We start from the raw sequence: 22851 nt of genomic DNA, 5'->3' as shown, positions 1-22851 counted from the left end.
TAGTGGTCTGAGGTAATAGAGTTTGTTTTTAATGCCAGGGGTCTGGAAGGAAAATGAGGGCAACAGTGAAATTGGGTTTGAAATGTCTTTCCTAATGATTGATTTGTTATGAAAAACTATTTCTCACTCACAGATGAAATGTTACTATCTTGTGAATTTTATAGGGAGAAGATATGCTTCATAATATTTCATACATGGAAACTGTGGTTTTCTTCTAAGTAATTTTTCACCTATAATAAAAAGTCTGCAATAGGTGTTTGCTGGCATTGATTCATCTCCTTGATGATTCAATCAAAGATCCAGCATCTTTTTATCTTTCAGCTCCGTGGTTCTTATTTTGTTATCTTTTGTTCTTAGGATTGCTGCCTTATGGTCACAAGACGGCTTCTGAAGCGTCAGTCAACTAAGGACACCTTATTCAAATCAGGAAGCTGGAGGAAAGAGCCATGCCCCAGTGTCTGTTCCTTTTTAACAGGTACACGAAAATGTTAGAAGCCTACTGGCAGACTTCCTTCTACATTTCATGGCCAGAATTAGATCATGTGACTATTCCTAGTTGTAAGGAAGGCTGGGAAATAAAGGAACAAAATTGTTATGATTGACTCAGTCTAATCATAAACTATCATTTGAGTCTTGGCACATTTTGACCCTAAGGAATAAAGTGTAGGAGCTAAATATTGGGTAGCAACTAAGAGTTTCTGTCACATAGGATCATACTTTTATCCTTTATTACTATGATTTAAAGAGTGCTCTTCTATATAATGCAGCATTTTATTTATTCACTAAGAAAGAATTACCCTGGGGGGGGCACCTGGGTGGCTCAGTTGGTTCAGTGTCTGCCTTCGGCTCAGGTCATGATTTTGGGGTCCCGGGATCGAGCCCCATGTCAGACTTTCTGCTCAGTGGGGAGTGTGCTTCTGCTTCTCCCCCTATCTCTGTGCTCTCTCTCTCTCTCTCTCTCTCTCTCTCTCTCACTCTTGCCAAGAAAGAATTACCCTGTACTCTAAAATTCTTTACAAATGACAAAATGACTCTGTGAAGTCATTTATTGTTGGCTTTCTGTTTCTTCTACATTGAGGGAGGAAAATCTCACTAATTTGTCAAAGATTTGATTACAGATCCAGAAGAGAAAGGAAATAAAATCTACCCCACAAAATATAGAAATACAGATTTTCATAAAACTTTCATGAAAGCAAAAAAATACTCTGAAATTTAAGCTGTACAGTAGCACAGGAAATGTTGGTGCTTTCACCTGCTTGATTCTAGAATCTTTGACAGTGAGCAGCTACCAAGGGTTGGGGTCATATGTCTGTGTTTCATCATTTAATCATCAGGATTCTGAAGTAAGTCTTTGGAAATAAATTTAACAGATATATAGTAAACATCTATTTTGTTTCAGGAACTGGTAGCACAATGGAGATAAAAGAGATGCAAATTAAATTCTTCCTTCAACCTTACAACAAAATGACATGAATTTCTTAGTAATATAGGGTACACAGTATTTGAAGTCTAAACAGTAAGTAAGAGTTTTTTGTTACCAAGACTACCAACTTCGATATAAAGCCGTTAAGTATCGGGCTAGCTGGTTGGTTTTAAACAAAATAGGTAAAATTAACAAACATCACATCAAAAACACTTTTTCTAATTTGGGAATATAGAGATAGAACAAATATTAGGTGATAGTATTTTCCTACTTTCAAGCCAATAATTTGGGTATTCTAAAGCCATAGTTTAAGTTACAGAGGCAAAAGAAATAATGTTGTTCCATTTAAGAGATATGTTCACATACAAGTTATATTCTCTGTTCATTCTAGAGGTATATGATTGAAGAAAAATAAAGTGTCTAGGCTCATAGACATTTATTTTGAAAATATGATGATCTGAGCCCCATGCTAAAGCACATGCCTGAAATCTCTTCTCCTCTCCATTTTAGAGATGTGGAAACTGAGTCTCAGGGGTCAGTCACTTGGCCACCTACTCCCAGGTGATAGTCATGATGGCAGTTCTGGCAGCCCTAAGGGGTGGGGATAAACTTTCTGAATTCATTTTGTACTGTTAGTATAGTAGGGCTCAACCCTGGCTCACAATGAGTCACCTAGAAAGCTTTACAAAAATATTAGAGCCTGGCCCCCGCCCTATACCAGTTAATCCAAATGTCTGGTGTTGGAGCCCAGGTATCAGTGTTGTTTAAAAACAAAAAAACCTCATCAGGTGATTCTGTTGTACGGCTCAAATAGAGAACCACAGATTATGCTGTAGAGCTGAAGATAGGATTAATTGAGTTGTTGAATCCGGGTGATGCAGAGCCAGCTGGTTCTCAAACATTCAGCTCATGTGGTATTTCCTGAACTGAATGTGAATATAGACAAGTTCTTGTGTCTTATTTGAAGTATTCTTGTCCTGAAGCATTACCTTTTCTAGCCATTTTTCTTCTTTCTATTTGCAAATGACTCACACTGAACAGTATACTTATTTCATGTTGCAACATAGTCCTTCACATGGTTGTCCCAATGCCCCATTTATCTTTGTGGTCTTGGGCACAGCTTGGAAACTTAGAACAATGCAAGTCATTTAGACATTGAAAACATGATTTCTGGTAATGCTTCCGGAAGTATTTTAAAGTTAATTTTCATGTCCACAGTGCCCTGGACTCCTTTATGAAATAGACTGGTTATTGGCAAGGAGAGGAAAACTAGGTGGAAGGGACTCAGGCTAACACTGAACTCTGTGTGATTAGTCTTGATTTAAATGCTGGAAATGACAATTGTGTCACTTACAGCTTTTCTAATTCTGAATCTTTCCTGGAATATTTATTTTAACACTGTCTGGGTAAAAACTTGTAATTACGAGACTTTAACTCATTCTTTTTCAAGGAACTAAGAGTCATGTCCTTTCTTCCTTCCTTCCTTCCTTCCTCTCTCTCTCTCTCTCTCTCTCTCTCTCACACACACACACACACACACACACACACACACACACACACACACTTCTTCCTTTTAGATAAAATGGGGAAAAGGGCGGGGAGTAATTTTGTTAGATATAGTCTGACTTAGGATAAATTGTCCAAATATTATGGTCATTTCCAGGCTGTCTTTACTCAAATCTTAGGTAGACTGCTTTTCATGATCTTCGATTCATCACCCCTGGTCCTCACTAGTTTGAGCTTTTGTGCTAAAATGACTTACTTGAATACCAAACACACTATTTACCAGGCATGGGACTTTGGACAAACTTCTTAATTCCTCTGAGACTTAGTTCATTCATCTCTAAAGTGAAGGTAATGTTATCTATAGCTTACCATGGCTGTAGGAATGAAAATGAAACAATTTATGTAAAGCACCTAGGACAAAGTTTGGGACATGATATTTCCTTAATAAGTAATTTATCCTGTCTTCATTCCCCTTTCCTCTATCAAAACATATTTTCAGGAAGAATCTGATGCCATTCATTTTTACATAAGTAATACTTTTTTCATTTCCTACAGTATTGTATAGATTCATTTTTTTCATTTCCTAGAGTATTTTATAGTAGAATTCTAATAATAATAATAAATAGATAGTTAACATGCTTACCACGTACTTTGCTATGAGAGGTTTTGGTGAAATGACTTAGCCTTTATATAGAAATTTAATATCAGTGAGTGGGGAAAGGTTACTTGTGTGTGTGGCTGGTTGGAGAAGTCACTCCATGTAGGCAGCTTTCTACTCCATATATAAGAGCAATGTGCCCTAGGTCCCGTTCAGTGATGTGTTTGTGCAGGTGGCAGTTAATGACCATCACAGGGTGACCTATCATCAGAGTTCTCTCCCAGCTAACTCAGGGTAAGATTAATCATGAAAATCAGGATCTATATGATGCAGGCTCTGGGAAAGAAATTAGGCTGGACTTCTATGAAGATTGTTACAAAGAAGTAAGGATAATCAGAAGAATGAAAAACACCATCTTCAGCCATGGGTGCCCTGATAGACGTACAACTCAGGCTGGAGGATATGGGAAAATTTGTGCAAAGGAGCCTTAAACTGTCATTGAAATATTTCTCAAAGACATTCCTGCCAGGGTACTTGTCAGAAGTGCCTGAAGTCTATTTTTCTGGAGACATGAAACCCTTTATTTCAAGGACCTGTAGAGAGAATGCAGACAAGGCTTTAGGTTCTGCAGTCTCATCCTCTTGAGGGCATACCTTATTTACAAAAGGAGATTTAGATTACACGATCCCATAAAACTTGGCATAGAGAAATCGAAAACAAATATTTATTCTACCAAGGACGGGTTAGCAGTGTTAAGGTAGTGAGACTTACCTTGCACAACCTTAAAGAAGTTTATTGAGTTGTTAATGGGATGATGTTATCTGTGATTAACAAATGTTAAGAAACGGCTGTCAGATTTCTGGTAAATATTTAACAACACTTGTGAATCAGACAACAGAAATGGAATAAATTCCTCCCCCCTTTGCTTCCCCACCCTCTGCTCACCCCTCCCCCCCAGCCCAAAGCCACATTTTTCTTTTGGCTCAAAGTCAGTTATAATAAGATGTTATTCAAAATAAGACTTTTGCCCCATGGAATTGGTTTCTTTATAACTGTGTATCCTCCAAATTTTTGGGTCAGCACGATGGGGAAAGTGACAGAACCTCAGAGTACCCTCAGGTAAGTTTGCTCTATTTTGTTGATTCCTATAAAGAAATATAATATCCAGTTTTTACTGAGAATATCCTAAATAACACTTTAATCCTGATTTGGACTACGGAAAACTAAGTCTTTTTGTTTCTTCCTTTTTCTCTCTATAATGTGTATATATATATAGGTGTCTGTGTGTGTGTGTGTTTGTATACATTTTTAAAAAAGTATTTGCAACTTTATTGAGCTTCCAGAACACCTAGACAAAGCTTCCCTCAGCACATGACTGTGTTGTACTGAAACTTCTCTTGGTGTCAATTCTACCTGGTTAGTTTCAGCTCTTTAATAGCCTGCAGGTGGTGATAGTTGATGTCACAGGGGTCCAAAATATTGGCACATGACTTCAAACAAGAGATCAAAGATTTCCAGAGAAGTTCCAAGTGTGTTCTGTAACTGCTGGCAAAGAGTATCACACATTCATGTATCTACACCGCATAAAACAAAGTAGAGATTTCGTACTTGCCTAGTCATTAATTTGTTACCTACCTACATTGAGAGAAAACATTAATTAGACTAATTGGTTAATTGACAGATGTCTACTTTGCTTTTTGTTTTATAGATGGTCCTAGTATGTAGATGTCAAAAGGGTTGTTCTATCCATGTGCACAATTCTTAGGGTGACTTTTGGCTTGTCTAAACATTGCCTAGGAATTGTTTATCATGGATGATTTAATACTCCCGAAGCATGTATACTATTAATTTCTGCTTAAGAATCTCCAACAAAGCAAACATTTACACAAAGAGGGTGATTCCCTTCTAGATGGGGGGATAGACCAAGCCAGTAGTACCAAAATAGATATGAGTCTGTCTGGGTCCCTAAGACTTTAATCACTTTTAATGACTGTACAAGTTGTGTCAGGAGGAAGGAAGATGTGATGTCCCCCTGTGGCTATGCAATATATCTTGCTTTTTATTTACATGGCTACAATAGAGGGGATATACTGTGGCTTTTCCTGTAACTCCATTTACCAGCTTTTAGTAGAAAGCCATATCTGGTGTATTTAAAAACATTGAGAATAGGGCAAGGCAAAGGAAGAGGAAGGATGTTTGGACAAAAGAAAGTTTCCCACAGGAATTACCAAGAATTCGTTCCAGAGAGGAAGTCTTTCTCATTTGCTTCTTGCTCATGGAAATCTTTTTACCTGCCTTGCCAAGTTCTTGATACTGATATCTGGGAGGTATTAAGCAATACAGAAAATTTATTCATCAGCTGTGATTCATCTTAATTATGAAAGAGCAGAGAAATCAAAGTTACTTTCCTCTCCTGAAGGTTCAGGATATGTAATGCTTAATGGCCTGTTCCCTACTTAGAGCAAACACATCTATCAAATGTGATATACTAATTGATAAATCACACACTAGGGCCAAACATATTCTGAGAAATTAAGACTCTGTCTTGACACTATAACTTGGCTCTGATTTGAACCAGATAAACATCAGTTTTTGTTTAAATGCCACATTTGGAAAGTAAATAGAAATATACAGGCAATAAATGATCTCTTTGTCTCTCACAGATATCACTGGATTTAGGGTAAGAAGCCTTGTGCATTTGGGGCCCGTCTCTAAAATCAATGCCCTTGCGAAGGGATTCTGACCCAGTGAGTTTGAATTTGATGGTGGGGTATCTGGCTGTTGCAAGGAAACAAGAGAAAGACATGGAGTCTGCCTTCCAGAGGCAGCTCCTAGTCCAGTGTGAGGAGAATCCTTGCTGCATGGAATTAAACCTACACCCTAACACCCCAGAGACCACCACACTTGAACTGTTGGAACTAAACCTTAAGGGCCAGGATGAATATAATACACATGATGCATGCACGGTCATGTTATTTATTTTAGTAACCATGAATCAGCAATGATAGAAATACTCTTTTTTTAACCTCTTTGAGATCTGAAGAAAGAGCTAACAGCTGACTCATGTCACTAATGGAAGGCTTCAAACAAGTTACCTAATGAAGACAATGTATTGCATGGTTTTCTATAGGAAAAACAAAACATCTGGTACTTTTTAATTAATAATAAACTAAATTTAAAAGCAGAGCTTTTTTTAATTTAAATTCAATTAGCCGACATATAGTACATCATTAGTTTCAGATGTAGAGTTCAGTAATTCATCAGTTGCGTATAACACCCAGTGCTCATCACGTCACGTGCCCTCAATGCCCACCACCCAGTTATCCCAACCCCCAAACACCTCCCCTTCTGCAACCCTGAGTTTGTTTCCTAGAGTTAAGAGTCTCTCATGGTTTGTCTGTCCCTGATTTCTTCCCATTCAGTTTTCTCTCCTGTCCCTTATGATCCTCTGCCCTGTTTCTTATATTCTACATATGAGTGAAACCATATGATAATTGTCTTTCTCTGATTGACTTATTTCATTTAGCATAATACCTTCCAGTTCCATCCATGTCGATTTAAATGTAAATATTCATTCTTCCTGATGGCTGAGTAACAGTCCATTGTATATAAGAACCACATCTTCTTTATCCATTCATCTACTGAAGGACATCTTGGCTCCTTCCACAGTTTGGCTATTGTGGACATTGCTAAAAGTAGAGTTTTGTTTCTCTCCAAATCCTTAAAGTTATGAGGATATTGTATTAATCTCATTTCTTTGGGGGAATTTAAGATTTTAGCTATCTTTAAAGATAGCTTTTGATGTATTTATAGAATTTTTCTAAATAGAAATATTTCCAACTCTTGTAAATGTCAAAGCCACACTCAGCTGTCTCCTATGTCCTTAGAGCTGCTTGTCCCTTGCTTACCACCTCATTTTTCCTACAGGGTCTGGCTGACCTTTGTGTGCTGAAACCCATGAAAACCAGACCCTGGTTAAGAGCAGCTAAACCATGTGAGCAGTTACCATGTGACAGCAGACCATGCTTGCCAGGGATGGGAAGCAAGAATTTAGGGATTATGGCAATACATTTGATGAAGCTGATTAAATCTGGAAATCAATGAATAATGTATCTATTGAGTAATTCAGTTTTTTTTTTTAGCATGAGCATCTACTATGTGTCAAGCACAGTTCTATACTATCTCTTAGTGCCCTTGACCTCATACACTATAATATATCCCGAGTCCTTCCTTTATTACCTATATTGACAACAGTATAGTCTTAATGAAAATAGGACTTTAAGGTAAGAGTTCCAAGTTCATATTTGAACACTGGTCCTCGCTTGTGTGACCTTTTGCTACTCATGTTACCTGAATCTCAGAATCCTGATTGATTGATTGATTTTAAAGATTTTATTTATTTATTTGACAGAGAGACACAGGGAGAGAGGGAACACAAGCAGGGGGAGTGGGAGAGGGCGAAGCAGGCTTCCTACTGGGCAGAGAGCCTGATGCGGGGCTCAATCCCAGGACGCTGGGATCATGACCAGAGCCAAAGGCAGACGCCTAACTACTGAGCCACCCAGGCGCCCCTCAGAGTCCTGATTTATAACAAAAGAACAAAAATCTCATATTTAAAATAGTAAACTCAGTAACTTTTTCTGGAGTTCTTATTTTATACATGAGGAAAGTAAGGGAAATGAGAAATGGCAGAGTAGAAAAGAAATAAAGAAATGGAGGTAAGTCTGGAAAATACTATTTATGAGGGGAAATGAAAGACTGATTATGACAACTGCGGCTTATGAACCAGCGTGGGATGACTCACCTGGGAAAGGACTTTGAAGGCAGACTGCTAAATGAGCCCAGCACTGGGGTCCAGACTTTCCTGCCAGTGTGTGTGTGGTCTGATTGATAATAAAAGGGCCATTCTGATTCTATTTGCCAGAACCATCTGTCACAGGACAGAGCTCATTTTTTGTGTATCTGGAAGAGTAGGCCTGTATTCTTGGTGAGAGAGCAGGTCATTGGTACAGAATATTGCCCTATGCTGAGTAGGGAGTTTTATATCTAGGGTCTGTGGGACCTGAATCATGGTTGGGAAGTATGCTGCAAAATAGTCTTGGGCATGACCTTTCCTTTCTGTCAAGGCCGCACGAGTTTATATAAAACTGAGAGAAACAGAAGGTGCTAGATAGGCAGGTTCTTGGAAGGGGAAGAGATCACTGGTTAAATGCTTTTTGTTTTTCCAGTTTTTATCTCTCTTCATGTGACATAATGCTTCTTAATTTGTTTTGAAAAGTGGACATACTCTGCTTAGCTGTCACAGGGTTAGCACTGATCTGGCAGGAGTCCAGCCAAGGATGAACAATAGCAGTGCGTCAAGTCAGGGCACTGTTGGTTAAAGCAGAGTGAGTGTGGAAGTCTCTGGGATCCCCGGAGGTAGGTAGGGCCCAGAGTTTCTAAGGTCAGAGTGCCTGCCTCATAAATGGGATTAAATAATGATCCCAGCACAGAATCTGTTCATATTCTACCACTTTGTTATGGCCCTTAGGGATGGATGCCGAGATGCAGCCTGCAGCCAGAAAGTTAAATAACTACAGGTGCAATTTAACCCTAATCACCAAAACACTAAAATTGCTTCCATTGGCAGGCCAGGGAGGAGTGGAAACTATGGGGAGGGAGATGGTCCGAATGAAGAGAAGGAATGCATAAAGTGTGTAATCTATGCAGAGGAAATTGAAAATTGATTCTGTTCAGATGGTTCATGAAATGTTGATTAATTCCAACAATGATAGTAGCCAGTTGCAAGAATGATGTCCTTCAGCACATGCTAAAAACTAGTTCCCATGCCCTGTGCTAAAAACTAGTTAAACTAGTTTCAACTGGAGGGGTGGGCATAGAATAGTAGATTATCTGGAAGAACAGCAGGGAAGGGAGAGTACACAGGCAAAGACAGAGTTAGGTGGGTAGACCAGTGGATGGAGAATAAGGAAGTTCTTTTCTGACTGTTTCTAATTTTAGTGAAATAGGAAACCAGGTCATCAACTGATGGTGAGAGGGGGAAGGGTCCTGGGAAGTATGACCAGGAAATGAGTGGCAGAGAGAACAAGATCATTGGAGGTGAGGTGGTCAAGGAACTGCAACTTTTTTGATACTACTGCATGATAGAAAGTCCTGAAATCAGGCAGTGTGAGCACTCACCCAGTATTTGGTCTTCCATTACATGAATACGGTATATATCTCCATTTATTTAGGTCTTATTTCATTTCCTTCATCAGATCTTGTAATTTTTAACATATAGACATTGATCATCTTTTGTTAGATGTATACACCATAACTTCATGCTTTTTGGTTCTATTCTCAATGTAGTTTAGAAAAAATTTTACTATAGTAATTTAATTTCCAGTTGTTTATTGTAAATATATCAAAATGAAATTGAATTTATATATTGGCCTGGATCTGTGACACTCTACTAGAGTTTTTGTAGACTCTTACAGGATTTTCTTTGTTGTCTGCAAATAGTAGCTTCGTTTATTTTTTTTCTGTTCTAATTCTTATACCTTTTATTCATTTATTTTTCCTTATTTCACTAACTACAACTTCCAGTATGGTGTTAAATAGAAGTGGTGAGAGTAGTTACTTTTGACTTTTTCATGATCTCTTTTTTTTTTAAAGATTTTATTTGTTTGACAGAGACACAGCGAGAGAGGGAACACAAGCAGAGGGAGTGGGAGAGGGAGAAGCAGATTTCCCGCTGAGCAGGGAGCCCGATGCGGGGCTTGATCCCAGGACCCCAGGATCATGACCTGAGCTGAAGGCAGACGCTTGACGACTGAGCCACCCAGGCACCCCGACTTTTTCATGATCTTAGGGGGAAAACATTCAGTCTTTCTATATTAAGTATCATTTAGCTGTACTCTTTTCATGGGTGTACTTTGTCAGACTCAGGAATTCTCTTTTATTCCCAGATGTCTAAGAATTTTCATGATTAATGGATGGTTAATTTTATCAAATTATTTTTCTGCATCAATTAAGATAGTCGTATGGTTTTCTTCTTAAGTCTGTTCACGTAATGAATCACACTGATTGATTTTCTAATGTTGAACCAGCTCTCTATTCCCAGAATCACCTCACTGGGTCATGATACATTATCACAATACATTATCATAGTTTGTATATAGTGCTGAATTTTATTTGCTAAGATTTTGTTGAGGATTTTTACGTCTATGTTGATGAAAGATATTGGTTTGTAGTTTTTGACTCACTTCAATTTCTTCATTTGCTTTTGGTATCAAGATAATGCTGGGCTCATAACATGAATTAGAAAATGTGTCCTTCTTCTCTAGTGTTTGGGAGATTTGGGGTATAATTCATATTATTTCTTCCTTAAGTATTTGGCAGACCTGATTGCCAATCAGTTCATCTGGTCCTAGAATTTTTCTTGTTGGAAACTTTTAACTACAAATTTAATTTCTGTAAGAGATATATAATTATTTAGATTGTCTGTTCTTGGATAAATGTTGGCAGTTGGTCTTTCAAGGAATTTGTCCCTTCCTTTTCAGTTGTTGAATTGCTGATATTTATATCTTCTCCCTGACTTGCTATTACTTTCTCCCTCTTTTTTTTTTGGTCAATCTGCTTAGAGATTTATTAATTTTATTCATCTTTTTAAAAACCCAGTCTCATTGATTCTATTATTTTCCTTTCAATATTTAATTGATTTTTCTCTTTTTTAAAAAAAGATTTATTTATTTGAGACAGAGAGGGACAGAGAGCATGAGCAGAGGCAGAGGGAAAGGGAGAAGCAGACTCCCCACTGAGCCAGGAGCCCGACGTGGGGCTCAATCCCAGGACCCTGGGATCACGACCTGAGCCGTAGGCAGACGCTTAAACATCTGAGCCACCCAGGTGCCCCTGATTTTTCTCTTCTAATTTTTATAATTTTCTTCTACTTACTTTGGGTTTAATTTGTACTCTTTTAGTTTCTTTTTTTAAAAGGATTTTATTTATTTATTTGAGACAGAGAGATACAGAGAGAGAGAGCATGAGCTGGGGAGAGGCAGAGGGAGAGGGAGAAGCAGACTCCCTGCTGAGCCAGGAGCCCGAGGATACTGGGATCATAACCTGAGCAGATGCTTAAGCATCTGAGCCACCCAGGCACCCCTCTTAGTTTCTTAAGGTAAAAGCTAGATAACCTATTTGAGCCCTTTTTTTCTTTTTTAATATAAATATTTAATGCTGTAAATTCTCTTATGATGTTCTCTTTGACCCATGAGTTATTTGTAATATTTTGTCTGTTTAATTTCCAAATGTGTGGGAATTTTCAATATCTTTTCATTACTGATTTCTAGATTAATTAATTTAGTATCATAGAACAGACTTTGTATGATTTTAATTATTATTAATTGGTTGAGATTTGTTTCATGAGCCCAAATATGGTCTATTTTGTTGAACGTTCCTTGTGAACTTGAAAAGAATGGATATTGTGCTGTTGTTGGATGCTTTGTTTTATAAATACTAATTACCTCAAGTAGAGTGCTAGTTTTGTTCAGGTCCCATATTCTCACTGGTTTTCTTGCTACTCATTTTATCAATTACAGAGACAGAGGAACATTTAAATTTCCAGCTCTAATTGTGGATTTGTCCATTTCTGCTCTCAGGTCTATCAGTTTTTGCACTTGCATTTTGAATCTTTGTTTTTAGGCACATATACTTTCAGCATTGTAATGTCACTCTTTAACCCTAGAAATATTCCTTGTTCTGAAATCCATTTTGTCTGACATTAATAGAGTCACTACATCTTTCTTTTGGTTAGTGTTTGTATGGTATATCTTTCCCATACTTTTGCTTTTAACCTATTTGAGTCTTTAAATTTAAACTGGTTTTATTGTAATCAGCATATATTTACATCTAGCTTTTTTCTCTTTTAATCTACGAATCTGATTTTTATTTAGTTTGTTTTGACCACTTTCCTTTAATATAATTATTGGTGTGGTTGGATTAAAATCTACCATCTTGCTTTTGCTTCCTTTTTCATTTTTTCTTTGTTCCCTTTTTCTTCTTTTTCTGCATGTTTTTGGATTATTACTATTATTTTTTTTAGAGAGAGAGAGAGCGCGCACCTGCACACAAGCAGGGTGGGGAAGGTGGGTGTTGTACAGAGGGGCAGAGGAAGAAGGAGAGAGAGAATCTCAAGCAGGCTCCATGCTCAGTGTGGAGCCTGAAGCAGGGCTGGATATCATGACCTGGAGTATTTTTAAAATTTCCATTTTACTTATCTCCATTATTGAATTACTATTTTTACTCCTTTTTATCTCATTCCATAGCATTGGCAATATACATCTCTAATTGCAGTCTGTATTCATATAATGTTATACCTCTTAATGTATAAATTTGAGAACCTTACCAACAACAGTGTACTTTCACTTCTATCCTCCCAGCCTTTGAGTTATTGTTGCCATAGATTTTACTTTTATATATTTTATAAATGCACAATAAATTTGTACTATTTTTGCTTTAGACAGTCAATTTTCTTTTAGTGGCATTAAAGATAAGAAAAATCTGGGGTGCCTGGGTGGCTCAATCAGTTAAGTGGCTGCCTTCGGCTCAGGTCATGATCCTGGAGTCCTGGGATCGAGCCCCACATCGGGCTCCTTGCTCGGGGGGGAGCCTGCTTCTCCTTCTCCCTCCGCCTGAAGCTCCTCCTGCTTGTGCTCTCTTTCTCACTTATCTCTATCTCTCTGTCAAATAAATAAGTAAAATCTTAAAAAAAGATAAGAAAAATCTTTTGTATTTACTTTCATTTTAACCATTTCCAGAGATCTTTAGTTCTTGGTTATAAATCTAAGTTTCTGTCTTACACTTTTTCTGCCTGAAGAACTTCTTTTTACATTTGTTAATGCTTTGTGTACTGGTAATTAATTTGCTTGTCTTCATCTGAAAAACTCTTTAATTTGGCTTCATTTTTGAAGGATATTTTCATTGTGTATAGAATTCTCAGTTGCATTTTTTTTCTTCCAACATGTCTTCTTCTTCTTCTCATACTTTCAGATGAGAAATCTGTTGGCAGTTTTACCTTTGTTCCTCTATATGTAATGTGGCATTTTCATTCTTGTTATATGATTTTCTTTTTCTTTTTGGTTTTTAATACCTTGTATATATGTCTGGCTTTTAAAAAAATGTGTTTATTCTGCTTGGAAACCTCTGACCTTCTGGGATCTGCACATTGGATATCTTTCATTAGTTTTGGAAAATTCTTGACCATGATCTCTTCAAATATTATTCTGTCCCAGTCTCTCTTGTCTTCTCCTGGGATTTCAATTGGTTTTGTTAGACCATTTGATAACATCTTGTAGCCTGGGATGCTCTCACTGGTTTTATTCATTCTCTATCTCTTTGTGTTTCAGTTTATGTAATTTCTAATGAATTATCTTAACACTTGCCGAATTTTTTCTTCAGCTGCAAGATGTCTGTGTCAGTGACAGTGGAGGACTTTCTTCATTTCTGTTTCTGTGAATTTGTTTCTAGCATTTCCATTTGACTCTTCTAGTTTTCATTATCTCCACTGAAATTCAGTATCTGTTCATGCATGTTGACCACCTTTCCTGATAGAGTCTTTGATATGTTTATTACAGTGATTTTAAATTCACTATATTTTGGTCCAACATATAGGTCATCTCTGGTTCTGTCACTTGCTTTTCCTCATATCAGTGGGTTGTTTTGTCCTTGTTTTTTGTATGTCTCATAAGTTTTCATCAAATAGTGGGTATTGTGTGAAGACTAGAGAGTGAGATAACTGGTATTTATGCTTGGAAATGGGCTTATCTGTGTTCTGCTAGGCTATTATTGTGGGGTGGTAGGTCAACCTACTCAGAAGTGAGCTGGATTTGAGTTTGGTTGTTGCTATGGGTTCATTGATTGTATCCCTGGCTCCAAATTCCTCTTGCATTACCTTGTATTTAGGGTGGGGTCCCATTTCCCCGTGAGTTGTTCTTGATGTTACTGTTCCACCTGTTCCACCCTTAGCAATAGACCTTCTCTGTGTACCTAGACTTCAGAGAGGATTTCTCTTCATTTTTGACAATCCCACAGTGGTAGACTGCTGTTGCTGTTTATTTGGTTCTTGCTACCCTTGGCAAGAAAGGTATTCTTTGTTTTATTAGTGGAGAATCACAGAGTCATGGAGAAGAATAACTGAGATGGTATAAATTCTCCTTACATCTGTAATTTCCAGGGGTTCCATATTTTCATATGGCCCACTCTTGGATTTTAGGAATTTATTAAAAATTTTAACTGGATGTTTCTTACCCACTTGTATGGCAGTCCTGGCTTTCTTCTCTTCTCACTAGTAAGCCCATGCTTATATTCCCTCTCTCCTTAAAGATATCTTTCTCTTCTTAGGCTTTAAACTAGCTGGATACCATGTAAACTTACAAGAAAATCAAGATTTGTAGTTTATCCAGCTTCTTCTATTTGATAGAGTAGAAGTGACACTCTCCACATTTCTATAACCAAGGCAGAAGCCAAAGGTCAGTATAAGCCTTTAAGTAAAAGATTTTTTTTAGCATTTTTCACTTGCATTCATACCAGAAAGGATGTTGAAATATTTTGGTCTTGATTATTTTGAATTTATACTGATAAAAAAATAGAGTTTAGCTTATGAAACTGAGCCCAGGCTCTACAGTTTCAAAAAGGAGACAACTGCACATTCTACAAAAGGTGATTACACATGAAAGAACCACATCCTTGGGCAATGAGTTGTCTCCATAGCCACTGGGATAATCTGCCCCTATTTACTGCCAAATTATGGGCATAATGAGTCACAGGCGCATTTCTAAATATATCAACAGCCCTGCAAAGTGTTTCAGGGGCACATCAATCAATTATGGTCATGAGAAAGGTCATAATAGTACAGGCTTTCATCATAATTCAGCTTTCCCTACCCAGTTTGCCTTGGGTATGTTGAAATACTGTGATTGTTCAGTTAGAAGCAGTGTTCATTTTTGAGGAGGACTTACTGGAAATGAGCAAAATATCTGAGAGGGGCCATCCCATTTAAAGGCCTACTTCCTCATTCAAAAGCTTTTGTGTAATAAAAGTTTCTCAAAAACTCTTCTGTGAGATTCACCAACCTCATTCCTTCTGAGCCACTGATTAGAATCCACAACTTCAACTGAAGAAAAGATTAGCTGTATACTTGGATGCCAGCCATTTTCACTGAATTCCCCTCTTATATATTCCTGTTAATAACAAAAGTATTGTTAATAACACTGCTGTGTCCCTTCTTCCCACCATGGTGGGTATTTCTGTATCTTTGGCATTATTGGGCAATCCATAAAGTCCATTGACATTTTAATGTGACTACAAAATAGAATGGAACCTTATAGAAAGCTACCCAAAAAATTAACCTTGGATAAAAGAAAATTGTTCTAAATTCTATTACTTTGAATAGTGTTCCCTTCCTACCAAAAACAATAATCCTGGCAATTTCCCACAGCCTGTATAAACAAACTCAGGTAACAGGAATCAGGAAATCAGAAAACATTTCACAATTAAATATTAAAGGATCTTCTAGAGCCAGTGCACTTAACCCAGCATTTTTTCATCTTATTATCTTCTGGGTAAACTGTAACGTAAAGCAGTTCATGCTTTTCTTTGCTAACTTTTAGTCCAAAATCAGATGGATTTGTCAAACCTCAGGAGATTATACATCAGAGTGGTTAATTTCAATAACCTGTTTCCATGTTTTGCTCACGTTATGGCCTATCAGTTTCCCCCTGAAGATGAAGGGTCATATTTTCCATGGACTATTCAGATAGAGAAAGAATTCCAAAAAGAAGTCACACTTCTTTCTTGTCTGCTTATCATTTGCAATGCATACATTTTCCCTTCCAATTAATTTGGAGTTCTTTTCTTTTCTTTCTTTCTTTCTTTTCTCTCTCTCTCTCTTTTTTTACAGTACTTCATCACTTATAGTTATTCATTCTCAATGTATTTACACTAACGATGAGTGGTGAAGTTCCTAAACCACTAAGTTTGTGATCATGCACAACTCTGTAAAGGTCTGGAACCACATCAGAAGTCTTTTGACACAAAAGTAGAACCTATTTATTTTGGAAGGAAAGCAACATCAGTGAAGAATAAGCCATTTGGACATATTTTTGTTTGTGCTAGAACTAAATTAATCAAACCAGAAAAAATCGCCTAGCAACATCTGACATTAAAAAGATTCCATAATAAAAACTAAGCCACATGGAGGATAAGCTAGAAGACAGCCCACGCCTCTCCTAGATAAGTGTCACAGTCTATAAATGGAGCTGATTTAACCTTAAAAAGAGAAGATAGAAAAGAAATTAGAATTAGATACAGAAGAAGAACTATGTTAATGTAAGCTAGCATATCTTGAGTGCTTGCTAGATTTCATATCCTGTGCTAGGAGTATTAGATACATCTCATTTAATTCTCGCAAAACTGATTATCTTCATTTACAAAGAAGCAGACCAGTTTAGTTAAAGACTGATTAACTCTTAAAGACCAACATCTGTATGTTTAGGTTCTTGCTACATTGTCATCACTTATAAAGGAAACTAGGCAAATTAATTATCTTCATATTGTAGCCAGAAAGTAGTATTTTTTTTGAAATACATTTAAAGGATTAAAGTAGAAAGAGTTACTCAGAAAGTTAACTAGAACGTCCAACTTTTCAAACTTTCTAATTGAGTTTTTTCTATTGAAACAGACACATTGGTGGTGGGCCATATTTAGGCAGACTGCCACAGAAGTAGCACTGATGCACAAAGCTGGCTATGGCTACTGTCTCACTTAGTAGGGAGGGTGATTTTGAGAGTGAGAACTAAGAAGTGATATTTAGTGCCGGGATTGGAGAGTCTTGCCAACCATAAACTTTAAATCTTGTAAATAACAGAATTAAAGTTATTATTTTTTTCTGTATTGAAAACAGCATAGAGAGAGATCAATGTAATGTTGTAGCAGAGGAAGGAAGAGAGCAACTAAAAATAAATGAAGGGATTTTTAAGATGCAGCATTCTACTAGGGCAGGGGGTGGGGAACATATATGGACTAATACGAAGGCAATATCAGTAGTAGATAGAAACTCAGCAGGGGTCAATACTTGGTGGCATAGATGACCTGGTTTCTGGGACATCTGGCCTATAGAACATTGATTTCTCTTCCATTTTGTGTGAGCCATGGGGGAAAGTAGGCATAAGTGAAAAATGCAAATTTTGTGAGAATTGTGCAGTGCCGGGTAATCTTCATATTCAATATTTGTCACTTTATTGTTAATGAATCCTTTGCTATTTTGCTTCAAGATTGATTTGGCAAGCTGTATGGTGTTGTCCATATGGCAACATTCCTGAGAATGCTAATAGAATTTGCCAGAGAAGGAAATAATAACCTATTTAGGACTTTCTGAATCTTTGACCATGATTGGCTTTTAACATATGATCTACCATGTTGTGGTTCGCATAGTTTTGATATTTACATGGCTTTCTTGGTTAGTTACACTTTTGGTTAGTGGATGCATATATTTGTGTGTGTGTAGTTGTTGTTTTTTTTTTTTTTTTTCCCTCTGTGCCATGATCTAAGCCACCAGCACCCCATACATTTTTACCTTGCTGGTCTCAAGGAATTATGAGGCTCTGAACAAATTAAGAAGGAGTAGACAGCTCTACAAAGTTACCGCCTTCCTGGTGTACTTGGTTCTTCTCTACCACCCCCACCCTCTCTCCTGACAGGTTACTGTATTTTCCATAGAGTAAAACTAGGCTTCCCTTCAAACTCTTTATCCAATGTACATGGAGCTGTCAAGAAGGTCATTTTATCCGGGCAAGGAAGCAAAGTCAGAAGGAGAGAGGAGTGGAATCTTAGAAATGCTTAATGAGTTTAATTCTGTTCTTCAGACTTGGCAGGGGAAATATTTTGTCTCTCTTGGCAAATGGGGAGAGCATTCTCTGTTCATCTTCATACTGAATTCATCAAGAATGAACAGACTAATGCATTGGCTCCCCTGAGAAACTCTTGGCCTCACTTCTAACAGTATTATGAAAAAAATCTATTCTTTCTACTAAGTCTCCTCAGCTTTGGTCTTTCCTCATCCTGCTTTGCACTTTCTCTCCTCTCAGAACATACCCAAAGACATATCCCTCATAGGTAGAACATTTCACGCTGGGTCAGTGGACCTAGGGACACAATTCCCGCCTCCCTGTATCACTCAGAGTTATCTAGAAGTACCCCTGGCAAGCATCCTAGATGCTTTGTTTGGAACTAGCCTCAAGGAGTCTGTAATTCTCAAATCCACCCTAAGAATATTACACAGCGGTCTTCAAGGTTTATCAAGATTTGTCTTCCAAGAGAAATCTAGTAGTTATGATAGTCTTCTAGCATGTTTTCTAAAAATTACACAGGATTTAAAACACCTATTATCCTCATGGATAAAAAAATATTTTTACTTTTATATGCATAAGTAAAAATTGTTTTCTGCAACCAAAGATCTAGAGAAAGTTTGCCTTTAAAAAGGAAATGACAACATGGGCACATGTTCGGTCATGTTGTATAAATCCTGGATTGTTTCTTTTTCTCCCACTTTATTTATTTGTTTGTATTATTTTGTGATAATAACACTTAACATAAGATCTACAGGTAGCAACACTTTAAGCGTACAATACAGTATTGCTAACTATAGGCACTAGGCTGTACAGTAGGTCTCTAGAACTTGTTCATCTTGTATAACTGAAACTTTGTACCTTTGACTAGTACTTCCTATTTGTCCTTCCCTCCAGGCCCTGGCAACCTTTCTTATTCACACCTAACCCTTCCACCTCTGGTAATAAGTGGCCTTATTACCAAGTAAAGATTTCTCTGGAACTGTGTTTGTGTGTGTCTGTGCACACATGTGTGCATACGAATGAGAAAATTGAAGCATGGGAAATGTGAGGCAATGGACTGGTGCCTGTGATCTTCCCACCCAAATGTTTCAGAAGTGACCATGGCTTCCTTTCTTCTCACATTCTTCACACACAAACACTCATGGAGAGTAAATTTGTTAAGCACAGCATCATAGGAATGTTGGTTTTCTGTTTACTTATTGCAGATTGATTTAGGGGCTATTTATACCTGGAATCCTAAATTTTCAAACAACATTGAGCAGGTAGGCTGATCGCTTCGTTTGGTGAGGAGGACGTGCCCAACAAGGAAGACCCATTCTCCCTGTCTCCAGACCTTCCTTAATCCTCGCAGCTGAGGACTCTTTTGGAAAATGTTTCAATAATTACATTGCATTCCTTCATCTTGACAATCCTTCGTTTTGGAAACAGACACACTGTCATGTTTATAGAGGTGCTTATAAAGGCTACTCATTTTATTCTTTGTTATGAAAAGGAATAAAACTCAACTCCCAAAATTTAGATAACACTAAAGAATGGAAAGACAGACAGATAGACAGACTATAATCTCACCACCCAGAAATCATTTTTATTAATACTTTGGTGACTATCCTTCAAGTCCTTTTTTTTTTTTTTTTTGGAAAAATAAAAAGAGTCTCTCTTTTTCTTCCTTTGTGTGTGTGTGTGTGTGTGTGTGTGTGTGTGAAGAGAAACATTTGTGACTGTGCTTTGTAGACTCCTTCTTTCATCTTTAGCTCATTATGGACATTTTCCCATGACCATAAATATTGCTCTATAACACTGATTCCCAGCCAGGCAGTTTTTACCCCCTGAGAACGTTTGGTAACATCTGAAAACAATTTTTGCTTCTAGCATCTACTGGGTAGAAGATAGGGATGCTGCTGAATGTACTACAGTACGTAGGACAGCCCCCACAACAAAGAATTATGCAGTCCAAAACGTCAGTAATTCTGAGATTTAGAAACCCTCCTTTATAATATTATTTAAAGTAGCTACCTATTATTCTATCCTAAGATAGAATTATCCATTGCTCCTATTGTTGGAAATTTAGACTGTTTCCACATTTTTTTTTTTTTTTGCTGTTCTAAAAATATCTGTCGAACATTCCTGGTCACACATATTTGTGTCTACTTCTGTTTAGATTGAACTAGAAAAAAGGCTTAGACATGAAAATTGGTGGATCAAAGGAAATGTACTTTTTGCACCTTTAACCACTGTTTTCAAACTTTTTGTAGAAAGGTGATTTCAATTATTATTCCCACCAATATGGTATCCCTATCTTTATGCCTCTTTTGTTAATAAAGTCCACCATCTTAGAATGTGTCCTAGGTTATTTGAGGGGACTTTCTAGCTTTTGTGCCATTTTTACAAGATCCATCAGAGCAGGACGGGAGAAGTCAAGTAGCATCTCTAAGGCCCTGGATTCACTCTGTCCACTCACTGGGAGATCTGGGGAACAAAGAAGGTATACATAGAGGTTTGTGACAATCTCATTAATTTCTGATCCATCTTTTGACTCAGAGGATTGAGTGTCTAGACCTTGCTATGGTCAGTGGGCAGGAAGCAAAAATGGTTTGACCAGAATTTACATACAGGCATTTATGAGACCAAAATCTAAATCATCAGTTTAAAATGGAATGACATATATCAAGTGCTTGGCATAGAGCTTGAAACATAGTTAGAGCTCAGTACATTTTGGCTCTTATTGCTATTTAAGGCTTAGAACAATAAAGTCCTCTCTAACTTACCAAATTTTTCTGTTAGGTCCTATGGCAAGTCTATACTGGACTTCATTATTTCCTTGGTCATTATTGATTATTTCCTTGGTCATTGATTATCCTTTGAAGCATGACAGCTCTCTTAATCAAAGCCACCATTGCTAAACTCAGATTCAAATCACTGATAGGTGGCATCTGAGCTTGAAAAATGTTGATCATAAAACAAAATTTCTAGCTTTTAAAAAAATATTCTTCTATGACAGCACAACATATATTTACAAAAGACCAAGTGAATATAGGTAAATTTCTCTACTACAAATTAGTCATTTAAACATTATTTCTTTAAATTATTATTAATTTATTTTTCTTTATGTTTATCTTCATTAGGCACCAGGCATAGGTATATCATATCAATATTCACTGAAAATTCATTTTGGTGTTAAGCTTTTTTACATAAATTATTCTCATAGTATTTTTCAAAGTGTCTCTTGACCTACACTCAGATGAATGTAAAATGCCTTTTTAATTGCCTAGAGGGCAGTATGTTTCCAGTTTCCTCTAAATTCAAAACCTCTTCAGAGAATGGTTCTTGCCTTTTCATCTCTATACCCAGTGCCCAGGATTGTGCCTGAAGTGTCATAGGTGTCAGTTGCTATTTGCATCTCTGATAAAGTTTATTAACATTGGGATTTTGACCCCACTAAACTCTCTATCCATTGCCTAAATGCAAAGTATGTAGAAACTGTGCTTGGTGCAAGATAAACACTGTGCAGTTGTTAACCTCTGTGGGATGATAGCAGGTGTACTGTCCTATTGTTGCTTTTATGAAAGGAATGCATTCACGTTTTGCCATCAAGCACAGTATTGGCCGTTGCCTCTGTAGGCACACTTTGTCAGGTTCTTTCCTATTCTAATGTGCTTACAATTTTTCAAAATCATGGATGCCATTAAATTTCATCTAATGCTTTTTCTGCACCTATCGGAATGATGAAATGATTTCTCTCCTATAACCTGTCAATGTATTGAATCATTGATTTTCTTATATTATGCTAACCTTCCATTTCAATCCAAATTGGTCATGATATTCAGACTTTTATACTCATTGCTGGATTTGGTTTGCTAGTATTTTATTTAGGTGCCTATGGGCATAGTATCTATGTTCAAGAGCGAATTTGGCCTCCAATTTTCCTTTCACTAGAGACCTTCGCTTATTCTGATATCAAATTTTTATAAGTTTCACAGATTAGTTGGGTAGTATTTTTTGTTTTTCTCTTTTCTGGACTACTGTTTGTTGGATTCATATATAAGGATCTTAAAATGGTTGGTAGACCTTGCCTGTCACATCATTTAGTCTTGGTGTTTTCCTTCTGGGATGACTGTAAACTACTGATCACTTAGTTTTAATTTTAGTGTTTTAGTATTTCTCCTTGAATTGATTGTGTTGAATTTTTTAAAAAAAATTTATTTATTTTAGCTAAGTTTTGAAATTTAGTTATATAAGGTTGTTCAGGATATCCTCTTAAACCTTTTAATCTCTGTCATTATGCCCCTGTTTTCATTTCCAATATTTGTGAATTTCCCTTTGTTTTCTTGATATCTTATCAGTGTTTTTCTATTTATTAGTCATTTATTAAAAAAAATTTCTAGACATTTGATTATTGTATATTTTTCTGTTAAATTTTTATTCATTTCTGTCCTCATTAG

The 22851-nt window shown here is 37.0% G+C and overlaps 1 long non-coding RNA gene across 1 annotated transcript in view; it reads left to right on the top strand.

Annotated features, from left to right (window-relative positions):
* Positions 1–4624: 4624 nt before the first annotated feature.
* LOC141373867 (uncharacterized) overlaps positions 4625–22851 on the top strand; it is a 420551-nt gene continuing 402324 nt past the window's right edge. The window contains exon 1 of the long non-coding RNA XR_012380242.1: positions 4625–4646. This is a non-coding gene — a long non-coding RNA (uncharacterized lncRNA). The remainder of the gene's footprint in view (positions 4647–22851) is intronic.

This window comes from Callorhinus ursinus, unplaced genomic scaffold, assembly GCF_003265705.2.
Source record: "Callorhinus ursinus isolate GAN/ISIS: 27379988/994484 unplaced genomic scaffold, GSC_fseal_2.0 scaffold12, whole genome shotgun sequence".
Taxonomy (NCBI): Eukaryota; Metazoa; Chordata; class Mammalia; order Carnivora; family Otariidae; genus Callorhinus; species Callorhinus ursinus.
Note: the sequence above shows the minus strand (reverse complement) of the source record. Positions and strands in the feature narration are given on the sequence as shown.